This window comes from Prionailurus bengalensis, chromosome D1 (genome assembly GCF_016509475.1).
Source record: "Prionailurus bengalensis isolate Pbe53 chromosome D1, Fcat_Pben_1.1_paternal_pri, whole genome shotgun sequence".
Classification (NCBI taxonomy): domain Eukaryota; kingdom Metazoa; phylum Chordata; class Mammalia; order Carnivora; family Felidae; genus Prionailurus; species Prionailurus bengalensis.
The window spans coordinates 14,554,998-14,573,307 of NC_057346.1; the positions used below are offsets into that span (position 1 = coordinate 14,554,998).

The window sequence follows — 18,310 nt, forward strand, 5'->3', positions numbered from 1 at the left end:
TTTCCTTCCTTTCCTGGGAACCGAGAAAACAACTAAAACAACTAGCAGGGGGAAGGAAGGAGGCCAGAGACCACTGACCCACCTCTCCTCACCCTATGCATCCCCGGCCCCTGGGATTTGCCTCCTCTGGTTCTCTGCAGGGGTGCAGCAGGACCCAAGAGAGCTGCCCTCAGGTCTCTTCCTGCCACCTAATGACTGGAAAAAATCAGTTCACTTCTCTAAACGAAATGCATAAGACATAGTTGGCACTCAACAGATGTTAGTTTCCTCTCCCTTCCCCTTCCTGCCACTTCCCACTAGAGGGAAGCCCAGGTGTCTTGCAGAGGCTGGGGGCAAAGAACCTCTCTCCCTTCCTGGTGGCAGGGCCCAGGGAGTGGAGGGCAGCAGATCCCCTTCCACTGTTCCCAGCTGGCAGTGGTGGGGAGGAGGGGCACTTTGGGAACTGATTAACTCTATTGGAAATCCTGAAGAACACTGGGCTGTTGATACCAGAGTGTTCTGGGATTTCATGAGTGCTGGGGCCTTACAGGGATTCTATCAGAAAGATACTGGGGCATGATAAGAAAGCAACAGGAGTTGCTGGGGACATACTGGAAAGTTACTGGGAAACTCTGGGGTGTCCCAGGGAGCAAAGGCCACATGGGCATTCCTAGGCACACGGGGATTTCAGAGGGCATCATGCCAACTAAGGACCTTTGGAGATGACTAGGCATTCCCTGTGGGGCATGCATGGGTTCCACTAAGTGCTACAGTCTAGGCTGCCCTTCTCTTGAAAAGGAGCATGGGTGGGTAGGGATGCAGCCTGCCCCAGGGGAGCCGCAGCAGGACTACCCTGCCCTGGAAGAGGGAGTAAGCAACTGTTTGAGCAGCAACCACCAAATTGTGCTTTCCCGGTGTGGTGGCTGCCTCAGGGGAACGTGCAGCCTGGTTTGGAAAATCACCCCTAAAGAGGGGAGCAACTCCCTGTCTGGGATCAGTCCCCTCAAACTCAGGCCCCAGGCCCTACATCTACCCCCAAGGCGAAGGGACATCTGGGGCACAGGGGAGGCAGGACTGAGGCAGTAAGACTCAGTGGGGCTAAGCAGGCACCTTGTCAACAACAAAGGCTCCCAGCTTATAATTGGTTCCCACTCTCAGGAAGAGAAATCTGGGGACACACAGGCTGGACCTTTTACTTATGAAAACCTCAGTTTCTTAGCCCTGGATAGCAACAGCTGTTAGGAAATCTGGACTCCTTGGGGAAAAAAATAAAGGCTTGGATAACCTACTCCCCTGTTCCCCATCTCCTACCCGCTTTTCTGAGTCCTCCCCATCCTTCAAAGACCAGCTCCCCATCCTAGTCCTCCCCAGAAGCTTTCCCCATGTCCAGCAGGCCCTGCTCCTTTGAATGGCAATAGCTCTTCAGCAGGCCTTGACCTCTGCCTTGATCTGTGGTCTTCTCTGGACGTGGAAGGCCTTCTCCCTAAGGCCCATGGTGATGGGGGCAGAGCAGCGGGCCACATCAGCCACCTCACCTTAGGCCTGGCCCCAGCTCCCCCGCTCCTGCTAAGGGCTCAGGGCTCAGGGCCTGGCAGGAGGCCACTGTGCTCTAGCTAGCAGGTAGGTTTTGTTAAGGAGAACGCATCAGCTGTCGCCCTACTTCAGCGGATGGGGCCCAGGATGGCCTGTGCCCTGAAAAGCACCAGTGGCACTGTTGGGACAGAGGAGCTCAGACACTTCTGCCCCCAGCCTAGAGCAACAAAGTCAACTGGAGCCAAAGCAGCTGCTAAGCGTGCCCGATCTGGAGGAAGCTTGCATGCAGGCTGGACATGGAGAAGGCAGGCCACTGAGCCCAAGGCCCCGACTTGGTCCCTGTGTGCCACCCCCAGAGTCAGGAAAACAAACCCAGAGTAAGCACAAGCCCCCAGGCAACCTCATGCACCTGACTGCCCCTCACTCTCAGCACTGTAGTGATGCTCCATGTGTCCCTTCACTGGACCTCAGGAATCTGCATGGCTGAACCAGGATAAGCCTCCTCACCCTTGCCCCTGGCCCAGACCGGAGGCAGCGGCTGGTACAGGCCAGCAGAAAGCAGCAGAGAAACTTTGCACTTCAGGGTGGCCAGCCTGCCTCCCCACCGCCCCACCCCACCCCACCCCAGCCCTTCCTCATGCTCAGCCAGCTCCCGCCTGGCCACGGGGCGGTGAGGAGGAGCAGGAAAGGGACTGAGCACCAGCGCAGCCAGCCCCGATGCCGGCCGCCCACTCCTCCACCGCTGGCAGCACTGAGCCCCATCATCAGGCACTAATTAAATCCCCCTAATGAGGAAATAAGGATGCAGGAGCCGGCTCCGCCGCGGCCTCCCCGGCCCACCGCCCTCGCCTCTCCATCGGACTTATCGCTCGTCACAGGATGTTTACAATAATTTTTAATTTGTGCAATTATTAATCACTTTTCTATCTGCCTCATTTGCATAATAATTAGTCATCTCACTGTTTGGCATGCCTGTGAATGACAGTGTTTTAAATTGAATTAAGATTTTAATATTCTATTTTCCTGCTTTCTTCCCCCCTCACACGCTAATCAAAGTCAGATTTGGCAGCAGAGGGAGGGTGGGGAGGAGGCTGGCAGGCACTGGACTTGGCCTGCTCCTCGCTCCTGAGAACTGAGCTGGGAGGAGGGGCAGGTCTGGAGAGGGCAACAGCAACCCACCGGCACCCCAAACCTGGTGCCCAAGGGGTTAACTCAGCCTTGCCTAATGGAGGGAGGCAATGAGTGAGGAGTGGGCAGCGGGCAGTGGGGAGGGCAGGCGTCAGACTGTCTCAGTGGCGCCAGAGAGCAAGAAAAGCACTTTCATTTTCTGTCCAAACAGGCTGCTTTTTGCAAGGGAAGTTGGAAAGCACATTACAGGCCAGTAATTGATCCCTGGTTACTAGTCTAGGTTAACTTTGATGGCTCAAGGTCCCCCAGGTAGAGAAGCAGCTGGAACAGTCCAAAACCCATTGCCATTCTTTGGACGGACTGAGAAAACAAATCTCTGCAGTTGAGTTGGGCTCCCCTCCCCCCTCTAGAGCCACCAGCTCTCCACACACCAGCAGACCCTCTGCCCAGGCTGGGCACTTCACAGAAGCATGCGAGAGAGGGCGGGGTTCCGGCTGACCAGGGGCAACAGGAGGGGGCACACTGGCCTCTGTCAGGGGCAGGGGTGGGTTCATCTCTCTTACCCTCAAGCCCCCCTCTGACCACCCCAGGAATCCTGCTCCAACCCCACCTCCTCACCACTAGGCTTGCCTTTCGTGTTGCCATGGTAATCCCTGTGGCTACCCTGGATACCCATTGCGGCTCCAGAATTCTCTGCTTAGGCAGAGCAGCTCTACCCACAGCCTGCTTAGAACACCTCCCCTTTCACCATCACTGAGGCCAAAGGTTGAGGAGCTAGGGTATGATCACCAACACATGGTCTGCAAAGTCAGATACTACTTTTCCCTTAAGGTGAGTAGGGAGAGGAGATGGGACACGGGAGCTGGTGTGAGCCAGTACAGGACATCACAGGCTGGGGAGCGGGGGATCAGACTCCATTCAGCCACCAAGGCTTTCCCCAGGCCAGAGTAGAGGAAGGACCTCAGCCTACAGAGATCCGTTCCTCCCACAAGCAACAAGGTCTCCCAACTGTGCACTTAGGAGTCAAGGGAGGGAAGTCCTCCTGGCGGGGTGGGTTGGGTGGGGGGGTGGGGGTAGGGGGGGACAGGGAGACAGAAATGGAGTCTTGCTGCCAGAGTTAAAAACTAGATGAGGAGAGAGGGCTAGAAGTTTCCAGGAGAGCCCTTCTCCTTCATAGGACTCCATGGCTGGTCTGCATTTTCCATCTGCAAGTCAGGCAGGGAAGATTCTAGGTATTCCTACAGTCCCCTCTGACACAGGATGTCCCTGGGCTGACCCCATGAGCCCTCTTGCTGATTCACCTAGGCAGGTGCCAGCCTCAGGAGCTGGTAGTGCCGCAAACCCACTTGCCCAGTCATCGTCTGAAGGGGCAGGAAAAAAAAACGCCGGGATTCAGGAGAGGCACAGTCTGATCCAGGAATTACAGGGAGCTTTTGAGAAACCAGGCCCGCAGGGGCTTGGGCTTTGTCCCCAGCTCCACTAGAAGGAACACATAGCCTTCTTATTAGTTTGTAACAGGCCTAGATGAGCCCAGACTTCACTGTCTCCTACCTCATCAGCAGGGGATGCACCCTTTACCACAACCAGCTTCCCCCACCACACCCAGCCTCTGCTCCCCAGCCTTTCCTTCCCGCAACCCCTCAGTGGCAAAGGGAGCTCTCCAAGCTCAGAGACACGGAGCTGGTGCCGCAGTAGCCTCTGCTGGCTGCCTTCACCTTCCACACCTCCCCTAGGGATGAGAGGAAGGCCAGCAGACCCTCAGAACCATGCTCACCATGAATTCCAGTTTACCGGGGACAGTCCTGGTTTACACGTGTTGTCTCGGCATAATTATTAATAGTATATGTGTGCTCATACACACAAACACACCATTTACTCTCAGAAGTGTCCTAGTTTGGACAAGAAAATAAATGGCTTCTCTAATCACAGGCCAGTACAGGGTCCCAGAGAGCCTGGGGAGAAAGTGGAGATGCTCTGAGCATAGAGACAAGCAACCTTCTCTCAGTCCCCAAGCAGAGGTGAAGCTACGCCCTTTCAGTCAGCACCAAGAGAGAAAGTCAGAGCCCCTGTCCTGGGCCAGAGCACCAGCATGTCAACAGTCTAGCCTGGGGACAGAAGGGATGCAGGACTTTCCCAAGGCGGGGAGACACCTGACAAAAGGAACAGTAAAAAGGAAGACAGAAGAGCCAGCTCAGCAAAAAGGTAGAAGCCTGAGGGGAGTAAGATGCTATCTTTACATGTGTCCAGCAAATGGCAACAGGGAGCAGCGTGCCTCGGCCCGTCCACCTTGCAGCGGGACAGCCCCATCCAGCTGGCTGCCTCGTACTGCTCTGGCGTGTGTCCTCTTGCCCTTCCGAAAGGCCCACATAGATTGCAAAGCCTCTCTCCTTTACCCGCTTTCCCCAAGATGACTCCTTAGCCTGAATTGCAAAATCGATACAGACATTTCACAAGCTCCCACCCCCAACCTAAGAGATGAGGAAGAGAAATTGGAGCGGTCAGCCCCAGGGTAGCAGGACTCTTGGATCCCTTCCTTTTGTGCTGTTGCCTGATTGATGCAAGGCTCTTAGGGATCCCCCTTCTCTCCACCTATCTGAGTTGGGATTCCTAAGTTCAGAAGTATAGAGACCACTGTGTTTCTTTGTAGGATGGGAATGGGGTTACAGATATTGGGGAATTTCTATGTCCTATCATCCAGCGAAGTTCATGTAAATTAGCTGCAAAGTAATATACAAATGCATACAATCTACATCAGGAACCAGTAGTTATGCATTCTGGGGACTCAGCAGCAACAGTCCCCACTCCATCTCTCATTGTGCTTTTGATTTGCATTTCCCTGATCATTAGTGATATTGAGCATTTTTTATGTGTCTGTTGGCCATCTGTATGCCTTCCTTGGAAAAAAAAGACTATTCAGATCTTCTGCCCACTACTTCATTGGATTTTTTTTTCCTATTGAGTTGTATGAGTCCTTTATATATTTTGAATATTAACCCTTTCTCAGATATAAGGTTTGCAAAGGTAGGTGGCCTTTTCACCTTGTTGATGGTTTCTTTGCTGGACAGATGCTATTTAGTTTGATGTAGTCCCACTTGTTTATTTTTGCTTTTGTTGCCTTTGCTTTTGGAGGTAGATCAAAAAATCATCACCAAGACCTAAGTCAAGGAGCTTACTCCCCGTGTTTTCTCCAGATTTATGGTTTTAGGTCTCACATTCAAGTCTTTAATCCCTTTTGAGTTAAATTTTGTGAATCGTATAAGGTAGTAGTCTAGTTTCATTCTTTTGCATGTGGCTGTCCAATTTTCCCAACACTAGTTATTGAACAGACCGTCTTTTCCTCATTGTATATTCTTACCCCCTTTATTATAAATCAATTGGCCATATATATGTGGGTTTATTTCTGGGCTCTCTATTCTGTTCCATTGACCTATGAGTCTCTTTTTATGTCAATACCATACTGTTTTGATTACTATAGCTTTGTGATACAGTTTGAAATCAGGGAATGTGATGATTTTCTCTCTCAGTATTGCTTTGGCTATTTGGAGTCTTTTGTGGTTCCATACAAATTTTATGAGTTCATTCTGTTTCTGTGAAAAATGCCATTGGAATTTTGATAGGGATTGCACTGAATCTTTAGATTGGGGTAGGATGAACATTATGACAATATTAATTCTTCTAACATGAGCACTGAATATCTTTCCATTTATTGGTATCCTCTTCACTTTCTTTCATCACTGTCTTATAGTTTTCACTGTACAGGTCTTTCACTTCCTTGGTTAAACTTATTCCTGGGTGCTTTATTCTCTCTGATGCAATTATAAATAGGATTATTTTCTTAATCCTATTTCTTACATCTCTTTCTGCTAGCTTGTTGTTAGTGTATAGAAATCCAACAGATTTTTATAAATTGATTTTTGTATCCTGTGACTTTACTGAATTTATCTACTAGTTCTAACACTATTTTGGTAGAGTCTTTAGGGTTTTACAAAATCACGTCATCCTCAAATAGTGACAGTTTTACTTCCTTACCAATTTGGAAACCTTTTTATTTCTTTTTCTTCCCTAACTGCTCTGGCTAAGACTTCCAATACTAGTTTAATAAAAATGGTGAGACTGGACCTCCTTGTCTTGTACCTCATCTTAGAGGAAAAGCTTTCAGCTTTTCATCATTGCATATGGTGTTGGCTGTGGACTTGTCATGTGTGGCCTTATTATGTCAAGGTACATGGCATCTATCTATACCCACTTTGTTGAGTTTTTAATCATGAATGGAGGTTGAATTTTGTCAAATGCTTTTTCTGTTTCTATTAAGATGATCATATGATTTTTATCCTTCATTTTGTTACTGTGTACCATGTTGATTTGTAGATGTCAAACCATCTTGCAATGATGGAATAAATCCCACTTGGACACTGTGTGTAATTTTTTTAATGTATTGTTGAATTCAGTTTGGTAGTATTTTGTTGAGGATTTTTTTTTTCATCTATGTTCACCAGAGATAATGGCCTGTAAGTTTCTTTTCTTGGTGTGCCCTTGTCAGTTTTTGGTATCAGAGCAATGCTAGCCTTATAAAATGAGTTTGGAGGTGCTCCCTCCTCTTCAATCAATTCATATTTTCTATTTCTTCATGATTTACTCTTGGAATTTTGTATGTTTCTAGAACTTATCCACTTCTTCTAGGTTGTCCAGTTTGTTGATGTTCAATTGTTCACAGTAGGCTCTTATGATGCTTTGTATTTGTGGTATCAGTTGCAATGTCTCCTCTTTCATTTCTAATTTTATTTATTTGAGCCCTCTTTTTTTTTTCTTGGTGAGCCTAGCTAAAAGTTTATCAATTCTGTTTCCTTTCAAAGAACCAACTCTTAGTTTCACTGATCTTTTGTATGATCTTTTTAGTCTCTATTTCATTTATTTCCACCCTGATCTGTTATTTCCTTCCTTCTACTAACTTTGGGCTTCATTTGTTCTTTCTCTAGTTCCTTAAAGTGTAAAGTTAGATTGTTTGAGATTTTTGTTTCCTGAGGTAGGCATGTATCACTATGAATTTTCCTCTTAGAACTGCTTTTGCTGCATCCCATAAATTTTGGTATGTTGTATTTTTCCATTTTCATTTGACTCAAGGTAAGTTTTTATTTCTCCTTTGACTTCTTTGTTGACCCACTGGTTCAGTAGCATGTTGTTTAATCTCCCCATATTTGTGTTCTTGTTTTCTTTTCTCCAGTTTCTTCTTGTAATTAATTTCTAGTTTCAAACCATAGTGGTTAGAAAAGATCCTTGATATTATTTCAGTCTTCTTAAATTTATTAAGACTTGTTTGGTGGCCTAACATATGATTTATCCTGGAGAATGTTCCATGTGTCCTTGAGAAAAATGTGTATTCTGCTGCTTTTGGATGGGATGTTCTGTATACATAACTATTAAATCCATCTGGTCTAATGTGTCATTTAAGGCCTTATTGATTTTTTTTTAATGTTTATTCATTTTTTGAGAGAGAGACAGAGATAGAGAGACAGAGAGAAACAGAGTGTGAGTGAGAGAGGCGCAGAGAGAGAGGGAGACGCAGAATCTGAAGCAGGCTCCAGGCTCTGAGCTGTCAGCACAGAGCCTGACGCGGGACTCGAACTCATGAACCATGAGGTCATGACCTGGCCAAAGTCAGATGCTCAACCGAGCCACCCAGGCACCCCTCCTTATTGATTTTCTGTCTGGATGATCTATCCATTGGTGTAAATGGGGTATTAAAGGACACCACTATTGTATTGCCATCTATTTCTCCCTTTGGGTCTCTTAATATTTGTTTATTGATTTAGGTGATCCTATGTTGAGTGTATAAATATTTACAAATATTACATAAATAGGAAGCACTTAATTCAGCCATTCTGTCCATAGCAAGGAAGCCAGGGAAAACTCCATAAAGGAAACACTTGATCTGGGATGAGTAAGGTTCTGCTATGGGGAGAAAAAAACAGAATAGCAGAAGCAGCTTGGAAAAACACAGAGATTGGAACCTGTGGTGTTTGATCAGGCAAGTGAGAAGTCCAGAAATTCCAGGGAAAGGGTTGATAGGTCAGGTCACAAAGGACTTTGACAGAATGCTGAGCAGACTCAACACATGTTGTAGATAAAGGCTTCCTCCTCAATTTGCCTCCCACATGACCCTGGGGGCATTCCTATCTTCAGTCTCTCCATCAATACTGGGATAATCATGCTTCCCTTACCCTGTTCCCATGAAAGCTACAAACTACCTGTCACTGGTACTGGGTTGGTTGGCAGAGCCACTCCATGAATATCTGACAGGAGGTCCATGTACTAATTAAGCATTCATCTAATGCTGCATACATGACAATCAATTATTAGCTCTGCTAATTAGAAACCTCCACTAAGAAGTTTTGGGGAGCAACCGGAAGGCAATGAACCAACTTTGGCCTACTCTTACCCAGAGTAACCACAAGACTTATTCATTCAGTCATTGAGACAAATAGCATAGACTTTAGAAGCTCTGTGGTCTGTAGCCTCAGCTTCCTTGTCTACAAAATGGAAACATTAACATCAAATTTATTGAGTTTTTATGAAATTAATGTATAGAGGAGAGTGCCTGGCCCATAGCAGCACTAAATAAATGACAGCTATTAGTTCTAAGGTATAATTCCTTAGTCTAGGAGCTTGGGATTTGAAAATGAGCAAAAGGCCTAAAATAAGAATATGAATAAAAATAAGAAAATGACTAAGAGTCCTGGCCAGAGGACCTCATGATCCACAAAACAGCATGATGAATGTTGACTACAAAATGCCATGAAAACTCAGAAAAAAGGCTCACTTGGTAAGCTGACCCTGCACTTACAGCAGCAGCACAAGTTTGCATTTTGAGTCCCTAAGAAGAACCGGGCAAGACAAGGCCCTTCTAGCCCCTGCCATATCCCCTAGAGGTCTCCCAGCACCTCAAGTGGTTGCTTGAGTTTGTCTTTGTCAAAAGTTTCTCTAAACTCCACAGTGAAAGACTTTCTAATTTGTAACTCAGAAGTTAAGTCCTCTCCAGCATGAGACCATGTTGGCTGAACCTTAAGAGAAGGAATGGGCCCAGATAAGCCCCATTCCAGCCTCCTCCTCTCCTGCACCAAGAAAAACCAGGACAAGGTCCACCATCCCATTACCTTACATGATGAGAAAGTGTCAAAGAGCAAGACAGTGGGATTTCTAGGGGCTGGAGTTAACTATAGTGGCCCAAAATGCCAGCTGCCCAAGTAGGCAAAGGGGGTAACGTGGCTCCATCTCCTCTCACAACACGTGTAAAGGAGCAGTGGGAACTTCTGACGATGGTTTTCTCAGTGGGAATCAATGGTGGGATGTGATCACTATGGACACTAATTCAACCTTAAACACATTGATTATAATATAATATCTAGATGCAGGGAAGTAACAGTCTTATGATCAGTCCTCTGATCAGAATACCCTGCGCCTTAGGACCCAAGCCAGGTGCTGTGCTTTAAAAGGGGCAGCAAACCAGAGTGACTTCAGAGAAGATAGTATGGGACTCAAAGTCACAGTTGAAGAAACTAGACAAAAGTAAGATGGGCCCAGCAGCTTTCCTACAATGTCAACATAACTGTGATATTACTTCCCGACCATAAAGGAGGTGCCACAGTTAAAGGGGAAAATGTCTTACTGTCAGCTACTCAAACACAATAAACTCCAGAGATTCCTCCCTCAGTCCCTGCTTCAGGTTCATGTGATATTCCCCAACTCACACAGCACCTGCAGGATGGCATGTTCAAGAATAGTTTCTCTAGTCTGTCCCTGGGCTTCATTTATGACTCTAGGACCCACCTTCAGGCCACCCTCAAAGGTTCACAGTGAACATGCCTCCATACCATCTGGACTGACCACCTCAGTCCTTCCCTATGGCCCTTCATCCTTTTCCTCCCGCCCCTCCTCTTGTGTCAGCCTCTGGCTGAATGGTGATGCTTCGTTCTGTTGCTGGATTGGGGATGGAGGGGAGGGAAGAGGCCCTATGTGAAGTGTACAGACACAAGTAGACCCTATGTATAAAGATTAATTTCCTACTACCTTTTATGCAAAAATTGTCTGTTTCCTTTCTGATGTAAGTTTCAGTACAAAACTCTCCTCCTATTACCTTAAACTTATGACTCTAGGAAGAGAAGGAAAAACTTATTTCAACACATTTAAAAAGCTGTCAGGTAGAACAGGGGCTACCAATCTGTTTTTGTAAGCCCCAAGATGGAAAATTCAGGCAAATGGTGAAGCCACAGGGTTAACATAACTGCTAGAGTTGTCCAAGAATGGGCTACATATGTCCCCGGAAGTGGTGACGGGGAAAAAGTGTTCAAACATGGGTAGGAGTGGCACTTCCTGAAATGTGACTTGCCAGGGGACTCCAGCAGTAGAGTGGATGGGAGAATCAGGTCTCTTTAAGACCCTAACTTTGATTCTAGGATTCATATAATTAGCAGTGTATTTCCATAGGACCAAAGGTTGGGATAGCAGCTGAACTAGTAAACTGATGGAAAATACTTTTAAATTAATTGGTGTGGGGAAAGTGTCATGAATAGAAGTCCTTTATGTTATCCTCCACCTCTGACATTCCTGTTTTATGATTCCAGGTTCTGAAAGAGTGTCAGCTACTGGCAAATCCATACAGCTGACAAGATGCAGGTCAACCTTCTGTCTCAGGACATCTGGTGAGTATGTATATATGTGCATGTGTATGTGTATGTGTGTGTGTATGTGTGTGTGTGTGTGCGTGCGCACGCACAGCGGACATGAGGGCAGGAAACCACAGACGTTTCTGAAGGGCACATGCACATGCACACACACATCTCCCACACAGTGGAGATCCAGAATTGGACTTGAGAAATGGTAGCAGAGATAAGATCCAACAATCTTGAGACCTGACCAATTCCATAATCGCCCCCTCCCCTAGCTGCTGGTCCCAGGAGTCTGTTGTTAGGGAAACAGCCACTTCCACCTCCCCTCCCAAAGCCAGTAGGGTGGCTTTCATATTCAATGAGGAGGACCCTGGCAACCTAAGACACCAAACCTCAGAACCAATGCCAATCTGCCAAAGTATGGGCACTCACTCAGGAGCTGGGAACAGACGGGAGGGCTAAGCAAGGATGCTACTGCAATCACAACCCCGAAAGCCAGAAGGCCACAGTGTCCACCTTCAGCCATATCCGTGACCTCTCTGACTGTGGCTGAGTGTCCTCTGGTCACCCCCTACCCAGCATCCCCCTTCTCACTCCCCTACCTGTCCCCAAAGCTCCTGTTCTCTGTTTCTCTAACACAGAGTTGGCAGGCAAAAGACACAGGACACTTCCTGTCCTGGGTACTGCTCTCACCCAGGGCGGCTTATACCTTAATGGCTCAAGGGCAGACCTCCCCACAGAGTTCTTTTTACCTGCTCCCCACTACAGCTGCAGCCTCCCAACATCAACCATCGGTAAAATGCTCTTTGGCAGGTCCTTTCTCCATCCTGCAGATCACCACACACCCTACCCTGCTTTCTCCACTTCACATTGGCCAGTCCAAAATGGTTCTTTCCTCGCCTGCCGAAAAGCTGCTTCTAAAAGGGCAGCAACCCCTTCTCTCCCAATCTCCCACGCTTTAACCAAAAATGCTGAGTCTAAGTGCAGCCCGTGCAGAGGGCCACCCTGCCTCTCTCTCCCTGAAAGAGTGTCAGCTGCTGGCAAATCCCTGTGGAGGGGCTTCTACAGGTCCCATGGGGTACATCCTTACGGCTTCGAAGCAAGCAAGGGAACAAACCCCTGACTCAGGTCTAAACCTCTTATGCTCCTGGAGACTACTCTTTCCTCTGCCTCTTAGGAAACATAGACACAGCAACTGTACCAAGCCCTAGGGTAGGGCACGCCCCTATCCAGAGTTTGGCCCATCAATCAGTGAGTCCACCAGTAACCAATGTCATCATAAGCCACCTCTCCTGCAACCACCACTACTTTCAAGGCCAAAAAAAGGAAAAGAAAAAAAGACCTGAAATGCTCATTCAAAATAACTGCTGTTGAAATGTCATATGCCCTTAAATGCAAAGAAAGCACTGCACATGCTTTCACACACACACACACACACACACACACACACACACACACACCCACACCCATCCTGCCCAGTTCTTACTGCTGGGGCCTCAAATAAACTCAGTTTGGGTCCTATCTGAACACCATGGCCACCAGCAACATCCCAGCTCTGCCCTCAGGGGGGTGGGGTAGGGGTAACGGGTAAGGGAAGGCTGCCATGAGGTAAATGGGGAAAACTCACTGGAATACGTCTATCACTACTCCTCCCCCTGCTCTAGATACCCCCTCTCCTGGGAACAGAAGACCCGGCCCACTTGACCACCCTTCTTCAAATAGCACCACCCTCAACTGCACCCAAGCAAGACAGGCTGGCTCTCCAAACCCAGCCAGGGGACAGCCATCCTAGTGTTCAGGTAAGGTGGGGAGTGAGATGAGAGTGGACCCAACAAGGACATGTGCCACTGATACAGCAGAAACGCTCTTGGAAATATTTTAGTGTTCACATTTTAAGACAAGGTATTACTTATGAAGCGCCTCCTACATGCCAGGCACCATGCTGGATACTTTATCTCAGATCTTCTCCAATAACCCAGGAAGTGAGTTTACAAATAGGTAAATTGTGGCTCAGCGAAGTAAGGGAACTTGCTGGAAAGTAGCACATGCCTGTCTTTGATGACCTCTCACTGTAAGAGACCCATCCCCCAATGACTTCCACAATTAAGATGGAGAGATAAGAAGGACCCTACTCTGGGAAAGCAGCAGCAGGGGGGTTGCTTTGCAGGAGTCAGAAGCCCAGGAGGAAATAGCCCCAGGAGATATTAAATACCGCCTGGAACCCCTTCCCAAGGCTCCACTCCAGACGCAACCCCCAAGCTACTCCAACCAGCGCAGCAAGCCTCAGTGGCTCCCCTTCAGTACAACCTATGGAGAATGTTATAAGCCCGGGAGGATACAGCCTGTGACTTACCATGGGGAGAAACCCTCCCATTCAGGTGAGACTTAGCTTGATGGCGAAAAGGGTAACAGGATAGATGAGTGGCACTCAGTATAAATCCACCTACCTCACCCTTCCCCCGGGGCACTCTTATCTCCCAGGCTGATGCCAGGGGTGGGAACCACCAGCCCAGGAGAATACAGTAAGCAGTAAAGACCCCAGCCCTGTCTCTTCAAGAGCCCTTCAGGCAATATTTGACTACAAGGCCAGCTAGGAGCACTCTGGGAGGAGACCACACCAACCACCCCATCCTAGCCTACCTTCCTCCCTATTTAGGCTAGAACAGTGGGCAGCTCTGTAGTCCAGGTTTTCAAAGCTCTGGTGACCCAAAAAGGGGTGGGAGAATACTCTGGATTCCACACTAAGGATTCTTTAGTTCTGGTCTCAGGGAGACAACCCTAAAGGTCAGATTGGAGGAAGAGGCAATGCTCTTACATTGGGTCTATTATTCCCCTTATGAAAGGTTTGCTTAAATAGAATGAGCCGTGCAGGAGCCAAGGCTGGGGTCCAGGTCCTACTGTCAAGATCTTCCCTCTCAAGACTTTCCCACACAGAGGAGGGCCTCTGCACACTTTCTTGCTCCCTTCAGGTGATGACTATATGACCACTACTCATCAGATTTCCTTGCAGAGCCCTCTTCTTGGTCAGTCCACGTTCCCAGTTCATATTCAGGGCAGAAAAATAGGACCAATAGTGCGTCCAGGCCAAATGGAGTACACCAGCCAATACCAGAGTGACTTCCAAGCCTCAGGGTGGAATCAAGTCCTCAAAACTGACCCAGACAAAAGAAGCCAGGGGATCAAGTGAGTAACCAGAACTGGTGGCAAGCTACAGGGTTGCTGTGGGGCAAGGGGCCAGAGGAGGGCTCTATTGCCCAAGAGAAAGGTACTGATGGTCCCCAACTTATGATGGTTTCATTTACAATTTTTCAACTTTCTGACAGTGCAAAAGTGATGCACATTCAATAGAAACCGTACTTCAAATTTTGAATCTGGACCTTTCCCCACACTAATGTGACACAGTACGATCCTCTCTGGTGACGCTGAGGGGTGGCAGCGACCCTCAGCTCCCAGTCAGCCCCGCGATCATGAGGGTCCCCTGACAACATTTCTGCACCCATGCAGCCATTCTGGTTTTCACTTTCAGTACAGTATTCAATACGTGACATGAACACTTTCTTATAAAATAGGCTTTGTTGCCCAACTATGGGCTAACGTAAGGGTTCTGAGCACGTTTAAGGTAGGCTAGGCTAAGCTATGATGTTCAGTATTTCAGATGCATTAAATGCATTTTCCATTTAAGATATTTCCGACTTACAACAGGTTTATGTAGATGTATCCCCATTATAAGTCAAGCAAGATCTGTAATAATTTAGAACTCAGTCTTCTGTCCAATTCATTGACATGGCTATAGAAGGCAACAAAGCAAACGAGTAATTGTTTTAGAATCCTGGATCTTCAACTAGTTCAGATTTATTTCGTCCTCACCTCACATAAGTTTTGGGCAAGGACAAACTGCCTGCGTTCATAACTGGGGGTAAGTCTCTTCCCCCATGCATCTCTGAGAGACAGGAGCTCAAACTGCAAGCCAGGAGGTAGAGCAGCCAGGCTTATCTGGTACTCATGAAATTACAGAGATTCGGGCATTCCCCTTGCCCATCCTTGTCCTGGCTTCTCCCCTATTAGAGCCTGCTTCCCTTGGGGGCCCACCATGGCCCTGTACTTCCCTCTGACTCATCCCTGAAAGGTTAGAAGGCCCAGCTCCAACGCAGAGCCAGGCATATGCGCACAGTGCCACACAAATGTTACAGAAATGTCCTATTCCACAGTGGTAGAGGAAAGGATAACCTTCACTGGGAAGTGAACAGGGATGTGAGCCTAGCAAGTAAGAAAGCTCTTTTCCCCCTTCCCCAACAAACATACCTCCAAGCTCACTTCCCAAGACCACATTCTCTAAGCCAAGTCTCTAGCTGCCTAGCAGGGCGTTCTAGAATGCTTTCCATCACCCTATCCTTTGGCTGCAGGTGTCGCATCGTCTCTGCTGGGTCTTAGCATGATAACTAGGGAGTGTGAAAAAGAAACAGAGATAAAATTAATTAAAATTTTATTTTCGGAGAAATAAATGTGTATTTGAAATTACCTGAAAACACTCTGTACAGTTTAGGCAGACACACATATGAAAAGCAAAAAAACCACGTAGATGGCCCGGTGCCCCTCTGTTTGGCATGCCGGGATTGGTTCCCAGGTATAGGTCCTGACTTCTAGAAATGTGTTTACCCCTTACAGCAAATACACCCAGACTGTGCAGAAAGACAATGCCTCTGGCTGGCAGCCCACTATGCATCAGCATCCAAAGCCGAGATGGGTGAAGCAGGAGATGACCATCCTGGGTAGGAAGAGCACTGTCAAGTTTGACGGAGGCACAGTGACCAGGGTAAAGTGCCCAAGCTCTCTGTCTAGAGGTAATCAGCTTGAGGGTCCTAACTACTCCCTCAACCCAAGGAGGGGAATGGGGGTAGACAGGGAACAAAGGAAAACGTTTACCCGACCAGGACACCCCAACCCCACTTGTCTTGAGAAATCCAGAAATTTTACTTTCCTGAATCTGCAGCCACTTATGGACTCTGATATTTGTCCCTGACCATAGAGGTGAGGTACGTATGCACTTAACATATGCTGGACACGTGGTAAGTACTTAACAAAAGATAGCAACTAAAATCATCATTATTTCCCCAGACATGCATTCCTCTCTTCCCAGATGTCTTATCTACCTCCTCCCAAATCCCTGGTAAAAAGAGTCAAGGGTAAGTGCCCCTCTAGCACACTCAGGGTCTTCAAAGCCAGGTTACAAACTGAAACTACCAGCAAGCAATTCTTCCAGGACTGTAGAACTCAGCCCCAAGTATGCTACGGAGACCTTCATCACAGAGGCTATGAGAAGCCCCTGGTAAGAACTGTTGTGGGCAGAGGACAGACCTCTGGACTACCCCTTCACCTGTCACCTTGCTATCAGGGTGAGGGTGGGTGGGGGGAGAACTGTAGGGAGTGGAGTCTGATGTTTAAACCCTGGATCTTTCCCAACCTAGAGCAATTCTGAGCAAGTTAACCTCTCTGCACAAATGTTTTCTCCTTTGCCAAAAGGAAAAGAAAACAAACCTTGATTACTAGGCACTAGACATTGCATTTCTATCCGTGACTCCTTCTGAGCATCACATGCAGGGAGGGTAAGGTACACTCCTTTTTCAGCTGACTGCTCTCTGTCCCCTCAAGAGTGTGGGTTCGCGGGCACCACCTCAGGATCAAACTACCACCAGGACCTCCTACATGCCCTTGTTTTCTGAAAGATTGAACCTCTGTAAGCCCAAGGTCAACAGCAGCAAATGGGAGCCAAACAAAATTTCTCTACTGAGCAAAGGAAAACATTCAGGTACAAAGGAAATTTGTCTTCCCAGGTACAATAATGTTTGCATACGGCCAAAAAAAAAAAAAAAAAAAAAAAGCCAGCGTCATGGGGCAGACATAATTCAGCTCCAGCCTGGCCCCATAATCTCTCTGCCTATTTCTACAGACCAGTCCAGCTGCCTGAAAGCCGGCTCCAGAAGTACTTTTGACAAGAGGACTCAAAATCCCAAAAAAATAATAATAATCGGGAGAAAGAAACCGCCCAAATAACCTATGCAAAAATGCACAGTTGGGCACCCATATCGAACTTTAAAACTGAGGTCCCACCGTAACTACCTCATAGAACAGACTCAGTTTTCCCGCTGGGATTTCCCAGTCACACCCTGACCCTAATACAACTCTTTGAAACTAACTGAGCAAGGGTGAGTAACCTTTTTAGAAAGGAAGGATGCACTGTGAGTCTTAGAAGGTCAGTGTGTTCCAGGACTCCTGAGGGAAAAAGAGTCAGACTATTTCCCCCTAACTAATGAATGAATGGCAAAGCATCAAAACTTTTTTCTTGTCAGTGCCATCAATTAATGACATTCTATTTGAGCTACAGCATCTGCTCACTGCTGCTTTTTTTCCCTTTACATTCTCTGAGATTATAATTCACATACCATAAAATTTACCCTTTTAAAGTGTATAATCCAGTGGGTTTGAGTATTGCTCACTGCCGCTTAAGTCTAAACTTCAGAGTGGAGAAAGTGGCACAGGAAAGGAAGGAGAACATGAGGGTCTGGATTGATTAAAACAAACAAACAAAATCTTCCACGTAGAGAAAGTATCCAAAGCCTAAGGGAGAATCTCATCAAAGTCTAAACACCAGGTCTCTCTCTTAAAAATACTTACCATATTGAAAACAGGATTACATTTCTGGTTTTAAAAGAGGGATAAGAAATGGAATAGGCAACTGAATTTAGCCACCTATATCCTTGAGAGATGCTAAAACACGGATAAGACCCAGAGGCCTCCTTTCCCCAGTCAGGAAAAGGCATATCACACTGCCCTCTAGTAGTGAGCCTAGGGAATGACAGCCAGCCACCTGCTGAACAGACTTGGAGGTCTCTGCCCTGGAGGATATGCTGTGCTCACACACACTAAGGCAGAAAAATCGGAGGGAGAAGGAATTCATAAATTTTCACCAGTGCCTACCAAACACAGAGCTCACCTACAATAAAATCTAT

At 47.2% G+C, this 18,310-nt stretch overlaps 1 long non-coding RNA gene across 9 annotated transcripts; it reads left to right on the forward strand.

Annotated features, from left to right (window-relative positions):
- The first annotated feature begins 3,313 nt into the window (after nucleotides 1-3,313).
- Nucleotides 3,314-17,496, forward strand: LOC122482995. Of its 9 annotated transcripts, XR_006297278.1 has the most exons (10): nucleotides 3,314-3,471; nucleotides 11,259-11,336; nucleotides 12,968-13,102; nucleotides 13,471-13,681; nucleotides 14,273-14,486; nucleotides 15,969-16,336; nucleotides 16,419-16,486; nucleotides 16,564-16,629; nucleotides 16,929-17,109; nucleotides 17,251-17,496. It is a non-coding gene; the product is annotated as an uncharacterized LOC122482995 (long non-coding RNA). The 9 variants fall into 9 exon arrangements; XR_006297276.1 differs by having other exon boundaries at nucleotides 15,969-16,486; XR_006297277.1 differs by having other exon boundaries at nucleotides 15,969-16,486; nucleotides 16,953-17,109.
- The last annotated feature ends 814 nt before the right edge of the window (nucleotides 17,497-18,310 follow it).